The 18,842-nt window shown below is 42.3% G+C and overlaps 1 non-coding gene across 1 annotated transcript; it reads right to left on the bottom strand.

Moving 5' to 3' along the window:
• Positions 1-9,226: 9,226 nt before the first annotated feature.
• On the bottom strand, positions 9,227-9,333 carry LOC147928796 (small nucleolar RNA R71). The gene has a single exon (XR_015581140.1). It is a non-coding gene; the product is annotated as a small nucleolar RNA R71 (small nucleolar RNA).
• Positions 9,334-18,842: the final 9,509 nt, after the last annotated feature.

Here is an 18,842-nt window from a genome sequence, read left to right as displayed (position 1 = left end):
TGAAAATTCTAATCTGTAAGTTATACATTAAAAAGAAAATGTGTTTGTAACTTGTTTCGTGAATTAAAAAATGGTTGTTTAGCGAGGTAGTGTAAGCTAGAGATTTGTTTTTTGCGCACTTCACTTCTATTTTTCTTTAATACGAAAACTATATTTTAGAAAGTAATTCTAATTTCTAAATGAAAACTGTATATAAAATTTGAAGTGAAACAAAAAATGTAAAATAAAATGTTTCTTGACCATGCATTTAATTAGCTCATGTAATTTAGTTTACACTCTACATCTCTTGCTCTAAAGGTGTAAAGTCCATGTCGTGTATCTGACTTATCGGTGCAATTTTAGACATCCATTTCAAACTTTGACCTATTGGTCTTAGGTCAAGCCAAGACAAAAGGGAAGAATGATCTCCTTTTATATAATATTTACTCTTAATATGAGATCGACATTAAGTAATGTGATCAGCTCGTCGACAAAAGAGAAGAATGAATATTAGTGAATAGCTCATACAAATATGAAATCGATATCCAATATGTGGCTAACTATAGTATTTTCCATATTTATAATATCTTAGACTTCATGATGACGCATTATGTAGTTATATTTCACCAATGCGAGAACTTTAACATATAAACGACAGAAAAAAAAGAAAAGTAAACAAGAATATTCAAGTCGTAATTGTGGTCTTACTTGTTGACCAATGTTTTAAAGTTATATAATCCATTATTTGGGGATGGTGTTTTTACTTGGTAAATAGGGTTGGCATAAAATCTACTATATATATATATGAACAAAAAATATATATATACTCAAACCCATTTCTTACGCCTCGAGTAAGAGTCTTGCCCATAATGAAATCAAATATATTTTAATATGATCATTCAATTTTCTATAACTCTCTTAATTAGTCTCTAATATATATATATATATATATATTGTAACATTGTTTAATAAGTATTGCGATTGTTTACAGTTCAAAATCACGTTTTCACTCCCTTTAACTCTTAAGAAAGCTTGGAAAAATATTATCAAAATTTCGATGTCGATCTTGAAGGACTAAAACCAATAATTATAAATTAATTAATATATGTAAACTTTTTAGTTATAAGAAAAACTTAGCATAACCATAGTTTTACTAATCGTTATTGTATTTGAAATGAATTATTGAATAGCCCTCTAAAACCTAAAGATTAAATTTTGTTTATTCGGGATCATTTTTTTAGTCTAACTTTTTTCGATATTCTTTTTCTCAAAAGCATTTTTCAGGACTGCCAATAACAATTAAATATTTAGGGTTACAGGTGCACTTCAACGTCACATGACACCTATCAAAGAAAACAAAGATGATTGTTGTATGTGTAATAGTTACAATATACTACACAGTTGTGTTATTTTGTGTCGTGTAGAAGGCGACCAAAGTGAGATAATAGACCAACAACTTTAAACTAACGCGTACGCTGCTGGACGATCTAGTAGAAAACTAGAAGAAGAAGAAACTATTTTGGGAAAACCCAAAAGTAAAAGGACTTGACCGCAATTGGTTGACTCTGCATTTACATATCACGATTCCGAACCAGTTTTGGTGCTCTTTAATGTGTCTTTATCAGATACATACTTATATGGTTGCTTTCTTTGACTGTCATAAATCATACTACTAACATTTATTTTATAAACGTAGTAATGAATGGTTATATATAAAGATGTTTGGACCACTGTAAATCAAATTAATCACAATTTTTCTTAATATTATTTGGCCTTTACACTATCATAATCATAAACATTAGTGTTATTTAAAGTTTAATTATAGTGACCCACACTCCACCTAACTCGAATGCAATTGATTTAGTTTGACTTGTGTAAAAACCCTCTAACCAAGCCGTAATTTCTTTTACGAGTTTTCGTTTGCTAGTTACAATGTTTAATTGACGAAAAAAAAAAGTTACAATGTTTAGTTATAATTTAAAGGTTTCACCATGTTTTTCTTATATATAATGCTAGTCTCCTCGCTTCACTTCTCCTAGTAACGTGTGATGGGCCGGTTCTGGTTGCGGTTATGGCCCATGCTCCTTTGAATTTGGGTCATGAACTAATATCCAAAATGGATAGTTGCGGCACCAACAGTTGCCTCCCAAGTTTCCCGAACTGATTAGTTCGAGGGATTTTTGATCTTCAATCGGTCATTTTGGGAAACTGAATATATCCCTATCCCATGATTTGATTGAGGTAATGATGGGTTTTACTTCCTGAGCAAGCCGAGGGGTCCACTTTCTACCTTGACACGCTATAAGAGAGTGGGAAACGAGCCATGTCCTTTCGTATTCTCAGGTAATCATTGCTTTTTTGGCGTATTAAGATAAACTCCTCTCTTCTCTTCTTTATTAACTTCTGAACTTGTTTGTTGTCTTTTGATTTTACTCTCGTTTTCCGTTTTGCTCTTGCTGTTCACCGGAGAAACTACTGCCTTTTTAGCCGACTTCACTTATCTCTCTTCTGAAAGCCATATCTCCTCCGAAATCTACCCGAACAAGGCTGCTAAACCTCTTATTCCTGGGGTTTTTGAGCCCCATCCACCGTCTATACTCACCGAGAACGACGCGGCGGAAATCAGGAGGTCTTGTGGAATTTCCCCGGAGATCGAGATTCGATTTCCGGAGGCTCATGAATCCCCGGAAAATCCTCCTCTAGGTTACTATTCCGCGTTCGAAAGCTTTTCTCTGCTTGTGGGCTGTCCTTTCCACTTCCCGAGCTCATCGGTCAGATGATGTTCGAGCTGGGGTTCGCCCTACCCAGATGTGCCCGAACTTTGTTCGGACTGTTCTATGTCTTCAAACCCTGGCGGAGGAACACAGATACAAGTTATCTCTCGCCGATTTCCTCCACATCTATTTCGTGAAGATCGGGCGCACCAAGGGCACCCTTTATGTGAGCCCGCTCTCCGGACTCAAGGTCTTTGATGACCTTCCTGAGAAGGATGAGAAATGGCGGAAGTCGTTTTTCTTCTTTCCGGTCAACGAGCTGACCTTTGGTCACCTCGCGGGTTTACACGTGTCGAAGTGGGCTTCGAAAATTGGTAGCGTAAAACGCCTCATATGGCATTACATATTCTTTTTGCTTCTTTTTTTTTTCTGACTCTCTTGCCTTTTTTGTAGCTCATTTCGAGCGTGGTCAGCTCGCCTGGGACTCTTTTTCGTGCGAGCAAATCAGGGAATCCGGAGTAAGGTTCAGAAACTTCTCCTATATCCGCTCTTCCCCACCCCGCGTTCTCGACACCTCTTCAATGGGTTACCGAGAAGAACGAGCTCTCAAGAAGGAACTTGAGATCGCAGAGAAAGAGGCGAAGAGGCTCATGTCTAATGCCCTCGCTGAAGGCAAGGCTCGCATATCGGGTAAGAACACTGATTTCTCGACTTCTAAGGCGACCGAAGTTCATACTCCAATCTCGGCACCTACTACTGTTCCCGCCTCGGAGCCTGTTGTTGCTCCTGTTTCGGAGCCCTCTGAACCCTCAGTGAATGTCATCTCGGACTCAACTGACGATCCTAAGGAGGACGAAGTCCCTGCTGTGGCTGCTGACAGTGGCTCTCAGCAAACTGAGCCATCTAGAAAGAGGAAAGAGCCAGAGTCCTCCTCTTCTCTTCGTGAGAAAGCCCAGGCTCGTACCTCTTCTTCGAGGGATGGACGAAGTCGGTCTGAGTCTCAGGATAGAGTCCCCCTCTGAAAAAGAAGTCTGGAGAGTCCCAGCATGCCAAAGAGTCTGGAGGTTCCTCCAATCGAATTCCCCTGAAGGATCATCGCCACTCCCCCCGCGGTAAGCAGAAATTTTTGTGTAGAAACTTTAATCTCTATTTTATTGGGAGTAACCTATTTCATTTGGTTCAGCTCCCCCCCCCCCCCCCCCCCGCATCTCCAGCTGACTTGATGAGGAGCTACGTGTGCCACGGAGTTTGTATCCCGGCATTTTCCGACATGTCTGAGACCAATCGCGGAAACTTCTTCCGATTTGCGGACAAAGTCTGCAATGTTGGTGAAAAGTCTTCTATAACGGCTATTGTATGCAAATATTTTTTTTCTTACTGACCTTCAGCTTTGCAGATGATGATCGAGTTCAACACTTCTGTAGCATCCTATGAAGAACAGTTGTTCATCTCTCCCTCGGTGTCCGAAGTGGCCAAGCTTCAGGGCAAGTGACCGATCTTGAAGGTCAACTGGAGGAGTACACTCAGCTAGAAGCTGAGAACGTAAATACTGTGGAGAAAGCCGAGAAGATTCGAGCTCAAATGAAGAAGGCCGAGGTAGAGGTTCTGGACCTCGGAATTACCAATGAGGACCTCAGGGGGAAGTTGAAGAAAATGGGTGAGCTGCCAAGAATAGGCTACATGAGGTCGAGCTCCGCAACCAGCTTCTAGAGGCTGGGAACAGTTGCGAGATGGAGAGGGTGCGGAGAGAAGAGAGGCAATCTCTGAGACGGAGTCTCCGTCCGCTGATTGAGGATGTGAAGGTTCACTTCGAAGAGCGGGAGAGGTTAGCCCTGGCCCATATTCGAGCTGCTGAGATTAGGGCGAACCGGATGTTGATTGAAGAAATCATGAGGGGAGAAATTGAAGACCTTGAAGCTGAGCTCGGGATTCTTTGGGCCGACGAGGAGAAAGCTGACAACAAGGTCATGAAAGTAACCCTCCGCGACTTTGATCTTTCAGCATTTTCCGGCCTTTTGGCGGACACCCCCGAGCTTCTTTGCAATGTGCCTCCCCTGAGTATCACCATCGATGAATCCAAGACTAACTTCGGACAAGTGTCAAACCAGGAATTGGCCACCATCTGACCTAATACTACTTCGGAGGTAGGGATCACCGAGATGGATCTGGCTCCTCCCAAGGTGGACAGAGTTGTTGTGACCGACCCTGCCCCTGCTTCCGATCCTAAATAGGCTCAGTCCGGGGTTGTTTTGGCACAAGTTGCCCCCCCCCCTTTGTTATTTTCCTTAATGTTTGCTAGACTCAGTTTGGGATTTCTGGTCGTGGTGACCGCCCCGAAGAAAGAATATTTGACTTCGACTTTAATCAGTTAATTTCTTTTTATTTCTACTAGGTTGATATTTTTCAGTATCAGATAGAATTTCAACCTTAGGCTGAGAAATTAAAAAAGAATTACAACTTATAAAACAAATTTGTTTAGAATACAAACTTTCAGAAATTAAGCTGACTTAGCGAGATCGGACTTCGATAGTGCGGTGTAAGGCTTCAGTTTGAATAGTGAGAAGTAAGGCTTTGGCTTGAATAGTGTGAAGTAAGGCTTCGGCTTGAATAGGTTTTACGAAGTTACTGCGAGTTTAGTGAATTTCGAGATTTTGATGTTAAAAATCTCAAGTAAGACCTCGGTTTCTGATATGTATTATGAAGTGAACCTTCGAAGTTTACGAAGTTAGTACTTCAGTTTTTTTTTAATCGTACGAGGTAAGACCTCGGTTTTTTTTACTTTACGGAGCAAGACCCTGGTTTCTGTTTTAAGTTTACGAAGTAAGACCTCGGGTTTTTGAATTCTACGAAGTAAGACTTCGGTTTTGAACTTTACGAGGTGAGACCTCGGTTTTGCAGTATGGGAGAACAAGTTTGGTGGATCTTTATTTCGACAAAAAGTTTGGTGGATCTTTAATTTTATTAATACGGGTAGCTGGACCCGAATCGAGCTGCCTACGTACCCTTTTCGGGATCAAGCTAGTCGTAGTCCAATACAAAATTACTCAAACTAACAATAGAAACGTTTGAGATGCATGGAATTCCAAGATCTCGGGACTGGTTTCCCGTCTAGATCTTCTAACTGGTAGACTCCATTTTGCACTTTGCGGGTGATTCTGTATGGTCCATCCCAGTTGATCCCGAGTTTCCCCGCGTTAATCTCTTCGGTGTTCTCGTGGACCTTGCGAAGAAATCGATCACCAACCGCTAAAGGCCTACCCCAGACTTTTGAATTATAATAAAGAGCTACTGCATTCTGATAATTTTGCATCCTAACAGAAGCTCGGTCTCGACGTTCATTTATGACATCGAGAGTATCTTGCAGAAATTCCTCATTCTCCATGGCCCGAAGTGGATTCAATGTTGTGCGGACTTCGGGTAATTCTATGTCGGCTGGGACTACGGTGTCGACTCCATAAACAAAGGAAAAAGGAATTTCGTTGGTAGCGCGACGTGGCGTGGTTCGGATTGCCCAGAGCACGCCCGACAGTTCGTCTGGCCAACACCCCATGCGAGAATCCAACCGTTTCTTCAAGTTGGACAATATGACTTTATTCATTGCTTCGGCTTGTCCCTTTCCTTGCGAATAACGAGGAGTTGACTTGCTGAACCGTATTTTCCACTTCGCACAGATGCCTTCAAACTGCGAGGAGATGAATTGCAGACCGTTGTCCGTTATGATCTCGTGTGGAACGTCGTACCGGTATATTATGCTTTTTAACATAAACTGCTCTACTTATTCACTTTTCACAGCTCCATAAGTCACTGCTTCCACCCATTTGGAGAAATAATCAGTAAGGACCAGCACGTACAGAACTCCTCCCAGTTCCTGATGTAAAGGACCGATGATATCCATATACCATTTCATGAATGGATAAGGCGTAGACACAGAGGACATGAGCTCGGTAGGCTGATGGATTGACGGAGCATAATTTTGACACTTCTCGCAAGCTCGGAAATATTCTTCGCAGTCGGCGACCATGGTAGGCCAAAAGTACCATTGCCTTTTGATTTTGAAGGTCAGGGTCCGATCTCCGGAGTGATTTCCATTGGGGCCATTATGAACAGCTTGCATTAACGTCAAGGGCTCTACGCCAGCAACACATGTTAGATAAGGACCAGTTATACTTCGGCGTAGGAGCGCTTCATTATAGATGCAATACCGTGCACTGACAATTTTAAGTTTTCTGGCTGCCCACTTGTCAGCTGGGAGTTCACCCTTATCCAGGTAAGCCCATATTGGGCTCCACCAGTCTCCTGCCCCACAATTGTCGGTGTTCGCATTGCCCAAAAGCCGAGGTGGAAGATCAGAGAGGTCCGAAATTGAGGCAGGTCTCTACGGATCTCGAGGTTCTGCACCAATTTTTTGGTCGTTGACAAGAGACTAAGGACCTTCCGAAGTCTTTGTCTCTGTTGTTGAAGCTACTTTAGATGAGATATCGTGAGCTGCTTCTTCGGCAGCCATCTTTTTCTTCATTTCCTGGGTTATTCCACTCGAGTTTTCTCAACGTATGCTCGGATACTCGATGACCTCGACTTGGATAATGAAATGTTACGGTTTTGACTCATTTTGACCTCGTTTATTTGATAGTTTTGTAGTTGTTTGAGTCCTTTTCAGGTTATAATACGAGGCTAGGAAGCTAAAAGCAAGGATTGGAACAGCAGGAGCAATCGAAGCAGAAAGGAGTTGAATTGGAGCAGAAAAGCTGATTTTAGACCCAGGAGCACATGCTCCCGATTTCCGAGCACATGCTCCCAACTCTACGGATTCATGACGACACGTGGCAAGCATCTAGGCGCCGATTCCCTGCCTAATTCCCCTTATTTTAGGCGATCCTTTGTGAGAGAAAGAGGGCTGAGATCGCTTTTTAATAGGAAGACTTGAATTTGGATTCTTTCCTTATTTTTCTCTACTTGTATGCTATTTAACCTAGAGTTTTTAGGAGAGAAAATATACTCTTTTCTTTTGTTTTTGAGCGACGTTTTTGGTGAGAGGAGAAGAGCGGCTACTTTGTGAAGCAATCTCTGAACCCTTTTTATTTTGATGCTATTGAATTTCTCATCTATGTTGGCTATTCATTTCTCTATGTCTGAGTAGTTTTCTTTGCTAGATTAGGGGTTTTAAAAGGGGTTTCATGGGTTAGCAACAGAACACAAATAGGGCTTTATATAATCGATTGTCTTCACTATTGTTAGACTTAATGCTTAGGTTGATTTGATCACCCAACCTATGATTCTAGGTTTATCTATTCATTAAAAGTGTAATAGGTTGCTAGAAAAGACATTAGTGGGCAAATTATCCTAGACCTGCGAAAGTTGATGTGTAGGTGATTTGTGAACTTATCATTCCTGTTCTTTAATGCTTGTCTGCGATTCTGGGCTCAAACGACAGTTTAGGGTTTATGGATCGCCGAGCATGTGCTCCGGATGTCTGAGCATGTGCTCCGCGTTTCCGCACAGAATCGATCAGATAGAGTTATTGATACCACGACAGTGGATCAGTTTATATTTATGTTTGAGTTCTAGACTGGTACTTAATCTATGCCCTGAATAGTTGTTTAGTTGCTATCTCTGAAATTCCCGAGAATTACCCCTGATCTAGTGTTTTCATTATTGCCTTTTTATACCGTTTTAATCGCGTTACTGTTACCAAACAAACCCAACTTTGAATTGTCTTAGCTTGAAATTGAACCAATAGAACCATAGAGTAAAATTTGGTCTTCGTGGGATTCGACCCCTAAGTACTACTTCTTTGTTGTGCACTTGCAGTAGGAAAATAGGGTTTAAAACTCTGTGTATCAAGTTTTTGGCGCCGTTGCCGGAGACCGAATTTTTACCTTTGTTTTTCGGCGAGATTACTAGACTAAGACCTTACTGATTTGTCTTTCTGCTTCTTCTTTGCGTGTGTTTCAGGTGCATGTCAAGAAGATCTACAAGAAGAAACAACACCGAAGAACTAGTCGCTTTGTCAGCCGCAGAGCTCTCTTTGGCAGAAAGAACAAACCGCAAGAACAGAAAGTTTCAATCCGTCAACATGGGTGACAACAGAAACAATGAGGATATGGCTGCCGAGTTGCAGCAACTTCGACAACAGTTGGGGCAGTTGCTCCGTGCTCAACACGAAAGAACCGTCCATTGGGGACAAGGACAACCCGCATGTGTCCTACACCAACCGAGCGGCGATTGTTCCTCCCACCATCCCGAACCAAGATTTTGAGATCAAGCCACAGATGATCTCTCTAGTGAAGCAGCACCTATTTCACGGTCTCCCAGCTGAGATTCCGATGGACCACATCGAGAATTTTGAGGAGATATGTAGCACCACTGGTTCAAATGGGATACCGCCAGGCTTTCTGAAGTGCAAGCTCTTTCCCTTCTCTCTTGCGGATAGAGCTTCACGTTGGCTGAAGTCATTGCCACCTGGGTCTCTAACATCATGGGAATAGTGTAGGTCTGCATTTCTGGACCATTTCTACACCAAGGCTAAGACCTCTGCCCTGAGGAACAAGATTTCATCGTTCCAACAGCACACTGGAGAAGCCTTCTGCGAGGCTTGGGAGAGGTACAAAGAGTACCGTAGAGAGTGTCCGCACCATGGATTCAGTGATGAACAGATTCTGGGCATTTTCTATGATGGAGTTAACTGGGACTACAGAAACGTTCTCAACTCGGCCAGCAATGGGGATTTTATGACAAAGTCTAAGGAAGGAGCATATCAGTTGATTGAGAACCTAGCTGCAAGCTCCAGCAACAAGGCTCCTGAGTATGACAGGTCCGTGAAGGTCGACAGTGTCGATACGCAAAAGATTGACGAGTTGACAGCCAAGGTGAACCTTCTTCTGAAGGGGAGCCAGAAAACTGTCCATTTTGTCGATGAGACCGGAGACATGCCGCTAGCTCAAGAGATTTGTGATGGAGAGGATAAGACGATGGAGGTTAATTATGTGAGTGGGCAAGGTTTTGTGCAGAACAGGGGTTTCAACCCGAACTACAGAAGCCATCCGAATTTGTCCTATAGAAGCACCAACGTGGAGAACCCTCAGGATCAGGTGTATCCGCAGCAAGGAGCTCAGAATCAGATGGGTTATCAGAAAACCTTCTCAAACAACTTCCAAGGCAAACAGTTTGTGCCCACTCAAAACCGTTTCCAAGGGGGGAACCAGCAGGCATATACAAGCGCTCAACAAGCACTGCCTTTCACCAACCAGCAGTTGGGACCTTCATCTGCTAGCAGCTCTCAGGATGAGCTGAAAAACATGATGCAACAACTCTTGGTGAATCAACAAAAAGCTTCAGTGGAAATCAACGCTAAGGTCAATACCATGTATAATGACCTTAATGGGAAGTATGAGGCAGTAATTTCACATGTGAAGAAGCTTGATGTTCAGGTTGCGCAGACTGCTGAAGCCGTGAAAAGAACTCCTGGGACTCTGCCCGGAAAAGGGGAAGCAATACCGCGGAACGAGTATGTCAATGCGATTGAGCTAAGGGGAGGAAAGAAGTTACCCCCTAGAGAAGCACCATCCGCTAGGCTTGACAAGGGCAAGGGTATTGCTGAAGAATACATTCCTCAACATGCTGCTGAGACTCCACCGTTGAGTCAAAAAGAAGCCGAAGCATCCGGCGAGCATGTGCTCCCATCCAGCGAGCACGTGCTCCCGACTCCCGATCATACCGTTCCTACTGAGGTACCTCCTGCACGCGTGTACACCCCTAGGGTTCCTTACATTGTTCCTCCTAAGAAATCTCGCAAGGATTTGGAGGATGCAAAGTGCAAGGAGATGTTGAGAGTAAAACTACCCCTAGCTGATGCCGTTCAGATGATACCTGCTTTGAAGAGATATGTGAAAGGGTTAGTTTGTGGGAGAGTGTCAGAGGAAGAGGACGTGATGATGGTTTCAAGAGAGTGCAGTGCTGTGCTGCAAAACAAAGTGCTAAAAAAGAGAGATGATCCAGGGCGATTTGTCTTATCCGTGAGAATCAGTAAAACGATTTTTGCAAACTCCCTCTGTGATCTGGGTTCCAGTGTGAACCTTATGCCATATTCAGTGGCTAAAAGGCTGGGATACACGAAGCTCAAGTCTACACGGATTTCGTTAGTATTCGCGGATAGATCCACCAAGCGCCCCATAGGAGTGTTGGAAGATTTACATGTCCAGATAGGGGACACGCTTATACCAGCAGACTTTGTGGTTCTGGAACTTGAAGAAGAACCACGTGACCCCCTGATCTTAGGTAGATCATTCTTATGCACAGCTGGTGCGATTATAGATGTGCAAGGGGGAGCGATCGATCTCCAGCTGGGGGATATGATCGCAAGGTTTGAGATGAATAAGCTGCTCAAGAAACCTATGATAGATGGTCAGACTTTTGTGGTTGATGATGGTTCAGAGGTTGCACATGAGGTTACCGATGAATTTCTCACTCTCGACCCGTTGGAGGTTGCCTTGACAAAGGCAGAGGGTAAGTATGGATTCTTGAATGAGGAAGCTGATGGTTTTACACGCATTTTGGATGCAGGTACACGGTTCTAGCAACTGGTAGCTTACGCCAGCCTAGACGATGAGAACCAATCAGAGGAGGAATCCGCCGAGGGAGCACCTGCTCCGGATCCCAGAGCACATGCTCCGGTAAAGTCAGCGGACGGTCCTTGGAGCGAGTTAAGAGCTCCAAAGGTAGAGCTAAAACCACTTCCAGCCGGCCTAAGGTACGTGTTCCTAGGTCCTAACTCTACATACCCCGTGATAGTGAAGTCTGAACTAAACAATGTAGAGACCGCTTTGCTCCTTTGTGAACTTAGGAAGTATAGAAATGCTCTAGGGTATTCACTAGATGACATCCCAGGAATCTCACCAGAACTTTGCATGCATAGGATACATCTAGAAGATGAATCAATGACTTCGATAGAACATCAGAGGAAGTTGAACCCGAATCTAAAGGATGTTGTTAAGAAAGAGATAATGAAACTTCTAGATGCGGGTGTAATTTATGCTATTTCTGATAGTTCCTGGATTAGTCCAGTTCATGTAGTCCCTAAGAAAGGTGGAATTACAGTGGTTAAGAATGATAAGGATGAATTGATTCCTACTAGGACAGTTACGGGACATCGCATGTGCATAGACTATAGAAAACTTAATGCTGCGACCCGTAAGGATCATTTTCCTTTGTCGTTTATTGATCAAATGCTTGAGAGATTGGCTAACCATCCTTACTACTGTTTCTTAGATGGCTATTCAGGTTTCTTTCAGATCCCAATCCATCCCGACGATCAAGAGAAGACCACATTCACATGTCCTTACGGCACCTTTGCTTACCGCAGAATGCCGTTTGGCTTGTGCAATGCACCAGTGACCTTCCAACGATGCATGATGTCCATTTTCACTGACCTGATTGAGGATATAATGGAAGTTTTCATGGACGATTTCTCCGTCTATGGGAGCTCCTTTTCCGTTTGTTTGTCTAATTTGTGCAGGGTGTTGCAGCGGTGTGAAGACAAACATCTGGTGCTGAATTGGGAGAAATGCCACTTCATGGTCAGAGATGGGATAGTGCTGGAACACAAGATTTCTGAAAAGGGGATTGAGGTTGACAAAGCCAAGGTTGAGGTGATGATGAGTTTACAACCGCCTAATTCGGTAAAAGGGATCCGCAGTTTCCTTGGCCATGCCGGTTTCTACAGACGGTTCATTAAGGATTTCTCCAAGATAGCAAGACCACTTACCCATCTGTTGTGTAAGGAAGTGAAGTTTGATTTCGATTCTGCTTGCTTGGAGGCCTTTCACACGATCAAAGGAGCTTTGGTTAGCGCTCCGATTGTACAACCGCCAGATTGGGACATTCCCTTTGAGGTCATGACTGATGCGAGTGATTATGCCGTGGGAGCGGTTCTGGGACAGAGAAAAGACAAGAAGCTGCACGTGATATACTATGCCAGCCGCACCTTGGATGAGGCTCAGTGCAAGTACGCTACAACCGAGAAAGAACTTTTAGCGGTTGTGTTTGCTTTTGAGAAGTTTCGATCATACCTTGTTGGTTCCAAAGTGGTTGTTCACACTGATCATGCAGCATTGAGGTATCTACTGACCAAGAAGGATGCAAAACCAAGGCTACTCCGTTGGATTTTGTTGCTTCAAGAGTTTGACTTGGAGATTAAAGACAAGAAGGGTATTGAGAACGGAGTTGCAGATCACTTGTCATGAATGAGGATAGAAGAAGAGCTACCCCTGGATGATAGCCTTCCTGAAGAACATGTTTACTCGATCGGCACCTTTGCTCCTAATGATCAAGTCTTGTTGTTCAACTCTAGGCTGAAACTGTTTCCCGGAAAACTAAGATCACGATGGTCTGGACCCTTCACCATCAAGGAGATTAGACCATATGGGGTTGTTGTGTTGCTGGACACAAAAGGAGAAGAATTTGTGGTGAATGGACAGAGGCTGAAACCATATCTTGCCGCCTCTGAGCACGCAAGGGGTGAAACCTTCGCCCTAGGCGACCCTCCTATTGCCTAAGGAGCTTTCGAGTCAAGCTAATGACTTAAAACAAGCGCTGGGTGGGAGGCAACCCACCAGGTATATATTGCTGAGTTTTTCTTTTTCTTTTTAGGATTTGTTTCTTCTCTTTTCGGTTTCAGGAATGTTGGAAGAAGATGCGGAGCACATGCTCGCAGGACGCGAGCAACCCGATGCACATGCTCTTCTTCTTCTCTTCCTTCTTTCTTCTCTTTGGCTTATTTTCACACCGGAGATGGTGTGAAGTAAGTCCGGGGGAGGGTCACCTATGACATTTGTTTTCTTTATTTTTCTTTTTATTGAGTCAGTTTGTCATGTGAGTCGAACCAAAACTTGTGGGAATTAGGACCGAAATCTGTGATGTTTCCTAGTGACCATTGTTGCAGAACTAAGAGTACAGAGACGAGCTAATACCTCTTCACATTCGGACCCTTCTCCTGGCCAAAAAAGCTTCATCCCATTAAGGTTTCACCAGAAAGACTTAGACTCTACTTTATTGGAACCTAACCGGATTTAAATTCTTCTCGTTTTGGGCATTAGGATAGGGAACATGTCACATATTCAGGACTTCTTATTCATTTTGCCAATCTTGCTGATCCTGAATAGCTAGCTCATTTTAAGTTAGTACCCACCCCGAGCCTAACCTCCTTTCAAACCACTTGCACTTGTATTTTTGTTTTCTCATTCTGTGCAGCTATGTGCAAAACGGTCGGGGAGAGCAGGACTGACACAATCTCTAACTCGCTCTTGCTGGAGAACCAAAGAGTAAAGAGCCGGACGGACAGAGCACGTGCTCCAACCCAGCGAGCACCTGCTCCGAAATTATATACATCCGAGTCCGCGAGTTGTTTTGAGCAGAGAGAGAGCCTAGGATACGGTCCGCATGCTCCTGGGGCAATATCAGAAGAAGATCCCCCATCATCCTTCAATTCTCATCAAAAAAAAAAAAAAAAAAAAAACGTTTAAGGATGATGGAAAGGGACCAGAGCTAGTGTTACACACCCCCGAGCATGCGTTGTACCTTGAGGAGAAAAGAGAGGCTGAGTTTGAGAAGATAAGAAGAGGAGAGTGATTAGAGGTTGTGGACATCAATGAGTCCACTCTCCTTTACCATTTTGTGCGATATCCTGCATCTCTTTCGAAGTAATGGTAACCCCTAAACACTCTAGAGCTCCACCATTAAAACAGCCTTTCATCTACCAAGCCTCGATTTCACTAGCTTAATGCCCTTAATGAGAAGCTCATGCCAATTTTAATTGAATGTAAAGAGTCTTTGTCTGGAAAGTGATCTTTTTCTGGGTTTGATTGCCAATTATGGTTCTGGTTTTGTAGATGTTTGTTGGAGAAGTTTTTGGTATAGCTTGTTCTAACACATGTGGTCTGCAGGTCATGGTCTACTCACGGTTTCTGAGATTTTTGCGAGTTCCTACCTTGGCTCTCTTGGCGCTTGGTTTGAGTTTGTTTGAGGACAAACAAAGATCTAAGTCCGGGGGAGTTGATATGTTACGGTTTTGACTCATTTTGACCCCGTTTATTTGATAGTTTTGTAGTTGTTTGAGTCCTTTTCAGGTTATAATACGAGGCTAGGAAGCTAAAAGCAAGGATTGGAACAGCAGGAGCAATCGGAGCAGAAAGGAGTTGAATTGGAGCAGAAAAGCTGATTTTAGACCCAGGAGCACATGCTCCCGATTTCCGAGCACATGCTCCCAACTCTACGGATTCATGACGACACGTGGCAAGCATCTAGGCGCCGATTCCTGCCTAATTCCCCTTATTTTAGGCGATCATTTGTGAGAGAAAGAGGGCTGAGATCGCTTTTTAATAGGAAGATTTGAATTTGGATTCTTTCCTTATTTTTCTCTACTTGTATGCTATTTAACCTAAGGTTTTTAGGAGAGAAAATATACTCTTTTATTTTGTTTTTGAGCGACGTTTTTGGTGAGAGGAGAAGAGCGGCTACTTTGTGAAGCAATCTCTGAACCCTTTTTATTTTGATGCTATTGAATTTCTCATCTATGTTGGCTATTCATTTCTCTATGTCTGAGTAGTTTTCTTTGCTAGATTAGGGGTTTCAAAAGGGGTTTCATGGGTTAGCAACAGAACACAAATAGGGCTTTATATAATCGATTGTCTTCACTATTGTTAGACTTAATGCTTAGGTTGATTTGATCACCCAACCTATGATTCTAGGTTTATCTATTCATCAAAAGTGTAATAGGTTGCTAGAAAAGACATTAGTGGGCAAATTATCCTAGACCTGTGAAAGTTGATGTGTAGGTGATTTGTGAACTTATCATTCCTGTTCTTTAATGCTTGTCTGCGATTCTGGGCTCAAACGACAGTTTAGGGTTTATGGATCGTCGAGCATGTGCTCCGGATGTCTGAGCATGTGCTCCGCGTTTCCGCACAGAATCGATCAGATAGAGTTATTGATACCACGACAGTGGATCAGTTTATATTTATGTTTGAGTTCTAGACTAGTACTTAATCTATGCCCTGAATAGTTGTTTAGTTGCTATCTCTGAAATTCCCGAGAATTACCCCTGATCTAGTGTTTTCATTATTGCCTTTTTATACCGTTTTAATCGCGTTACTATTACCAAACAAACCCAACTTTGAATTGTCTTATCTTGAAATTGAACCAATAGAACCATAGAATAAAATTTGGTCTTCGTGGGATTCGACCCCTAAGTACTACTTCTTTGTTGTGCACTTGCAGTAGGAAAATAGGGTTTAAAACTCTGTGTATCAGATAACTCGAGTAGTTGTGGGATCCGAAGTCTAGGCTACCGATGCCAGCGCATCTGCGGCTGAGTTCTCACTGCGGGGGATTTTGGTGATTTTGAAGTCGTCGAACTTTACCGCATACTCCCTAGCCGAAGCTAGGTAAGCTTCCATTTGTCCGTCTCTAGTTTCATATTCCCCCAAGAATTGGTTGGTGACTAACTGAGAGTCACAGAAAACTCTGAGCTTCCTAACACCGATATCTGCTGCGAGGACGATCCCAGCGAGAAATGATTCATATTTGGCTTTGTTGTGAGATGCATTGAAGTTCAGGTGAAATGACTGTTCGATCACCTCACCCATGGGGGAGGTGAGGTGAACTCCAATTCCTGCACCTGTTTTTGAAGATGCTCCATCCACATGCAAAGTCCACAGGGCTTCAGTGTTGATGTCGGCCGAATCGGCCAGCGGAAGATCTATAAGGAAGTCTACTAAGACTTGTGCCTTGGCACAAGTTCGAGTTTGGACCTCGATGTCGTACTCACTGAGTTCGACCGACCATTTAGCTTACCTACCAGACTGACTCGGGCAATGGAGTATTGTCCGAAATGGTTGTATCGTTAGCACTACGATTGGATGAAACTTGGCAGGTGTTGGTCGACACCTCCCTTCCAACGAGACAAGTTTGGTTTCCTGGTTTGTATGTCTTGTTTGTTGATTGTTTGGAACATTGATATCACTTTTGCTTGTGTGTATAGACCAGTAGATGGGAGGATTGCCTCACTGAGTGTTTATCAAATACTCATGCATCTCAATATGTGTTTGTGGTGCAGGTAGATGCAAAGTGTGATCGTGGAATCAAGGCGATGAAGAGGAGGATGTTCTAGGGACTCGATTGGATGTTATCTGGCATTGCTAGGTTGTTAGAGTTGAGTCATTAGAAACATTACTAGGTTGATGGTTTCATGTTTTTTCCTGATGATTGGATATTTGGATATTGGTTATGTTTCTGATTATTGGTTATTTATATTTATTGGTTATTAGTATTGTTATTCCGCTGTTGATTGTGATTGTGGTTAGGTGGCTAGTGGGTATGGGACCACTAGCTATAGTTTATATTTATTATTTATTTATTATTAAAAAAAAACAGGTTGGATCGTTTCACCACCATCCTCATCATCTGAATTCTGAGGAGTGGCCTCAGAACCGCAAGCCTCATCTTCCTCATCATCATCTACTCTACCGAAACAATCCTCATCACCTCTAACAGCATAAGCTCTATCGTTGCCTCCTTCACCATCTCCATCATCATTGATTCCTTCTTGACCACCTCCATCAATGTTTTCTTCTTGACCAGCTCCATCATCAGAAATCTCAACCTTCTCCACATAGAGTTCTATTGATCTTGTCCACAGCGCTGCTGAACACATTCTCTGGAAATTATCGGATCCATCATACAATAACTTCAACTCTGAGATCATCTTGTATGGGAACTTAAACCAGATCCTTTGTCCAACCATAGACAACCCAAGCGACTCACCATGTTTGCAAATATTGTCTCTGCCTTGCATTCAAGAGTATGAGTCTCGCCTCCAACATATGCAACCACAGTACCATTGACAACTTGAAACTTTCTATTAAAGTAGATAATGAATATTGGATCTTCAGGTCTACAAACAAAAACAGAAACAAAGATTGTTCAAAACTGAGATTTTCTCTAACACACACACACACACACAAATTATACACTACTTATATAAAGACACACTATTATATCACATTTGTGATGCAATTACACAAAAAAATCCATCAAACTATCAAATGCTAATCAATCGATGAACTTTGAGATTGAGAAATTCCGGAAACGATTTTTCAAAAATTACCGGTTTGGAACTGCAGGTGCGACTTCCGAATTCATCCACGGGAATCATTGCCTTCGGCTTCAGAAAAGGACAACTACCTTCAGCTTGAACCGAAATCGAAAACGCCCAAATGGTAGGGTTCCTCCGCTGTGAGAGAGAGAATATCGGGAGAGAGGAAGAGAGATTTCAGAGATAAATAAAAAATGACGTCGTTTTTGGGAAAATTTTAGTTTCTCAGTTTTCCTAAAACGACGTCGTTGGAATCACTGTGCACACGTGGAATCCATGTCAGAATGATTAAACAGAGGATTAACAGAGTTAGACCAAAAACACAGTTTGGTATGTTATGGCACAACAAACCAACTTGGAGTATGGATTTAAAATTTTAAATTTGGGTACGGAATTCAAATTTGGAAACCAGTTTGGGTACGGAATTCAAATTTTTTAAACCTTAATGAATTTTTAAGCACGATTAATAGTCAAATATATGAATTCAACACAGTCCATTTGTGGGGGTATGAAAAAGCCGTTTCTCCTCTTACTTGTTGACCAATGTTGTTATAATCCATTATTTGGGGATGGTGTTTTTACAGGGTAGGCATAAAAAATCTACTATATATACTCAAACCCTTTTCTGAAGCCTCGAGTAAGAGTCTTCTCAGTGCCCATAATGAAATCAAATAATATTTTAATATGATCATTCAATTTTCTATAACTCTTAATTATTCTCTAATATATACATTGTAACATTGTTTAATGAGTATTTCTATTGTTAAGAGTTACGGTTCGAAACCACGCTCTCACTTCGTTTTACTCTTGAGAATGCTTTGACAAATATTATCAAAATTTCGATGTCAATCTTGAAGGACTAAAACCAATAATTCTATATTCATATATACAAACTTCTTGGTTATAAGAAAAACCTAGCATAACCATTGTTCTACTAATTGTTATTGTCTTTCGAATGAATTATTGAATAGCGCTCTAAAACCTAAGGATTAATTTTGTTTCTT

Source organism: Camelina sativa, chromosome 14 (assembly GCF_030686135.1).
Source record: "Camelina sativa cultivar CO46 ecotype springtype chromosome 14, ASM3068613v1".
In the NCBI taxonomy this organism is placed as follows: domain Eukaryota; kingdom Viridiplantae; phylum Streptophyta; class Magnoliopsida; order Brassicales; family Brassicaceae; genus Camelina; species Camelina sativa.
The sequence above is the reverse complement of the archived record's forward strand: the minus strand, read 5'-3'. Positions and strand labels throughout refer to the sequence as shown.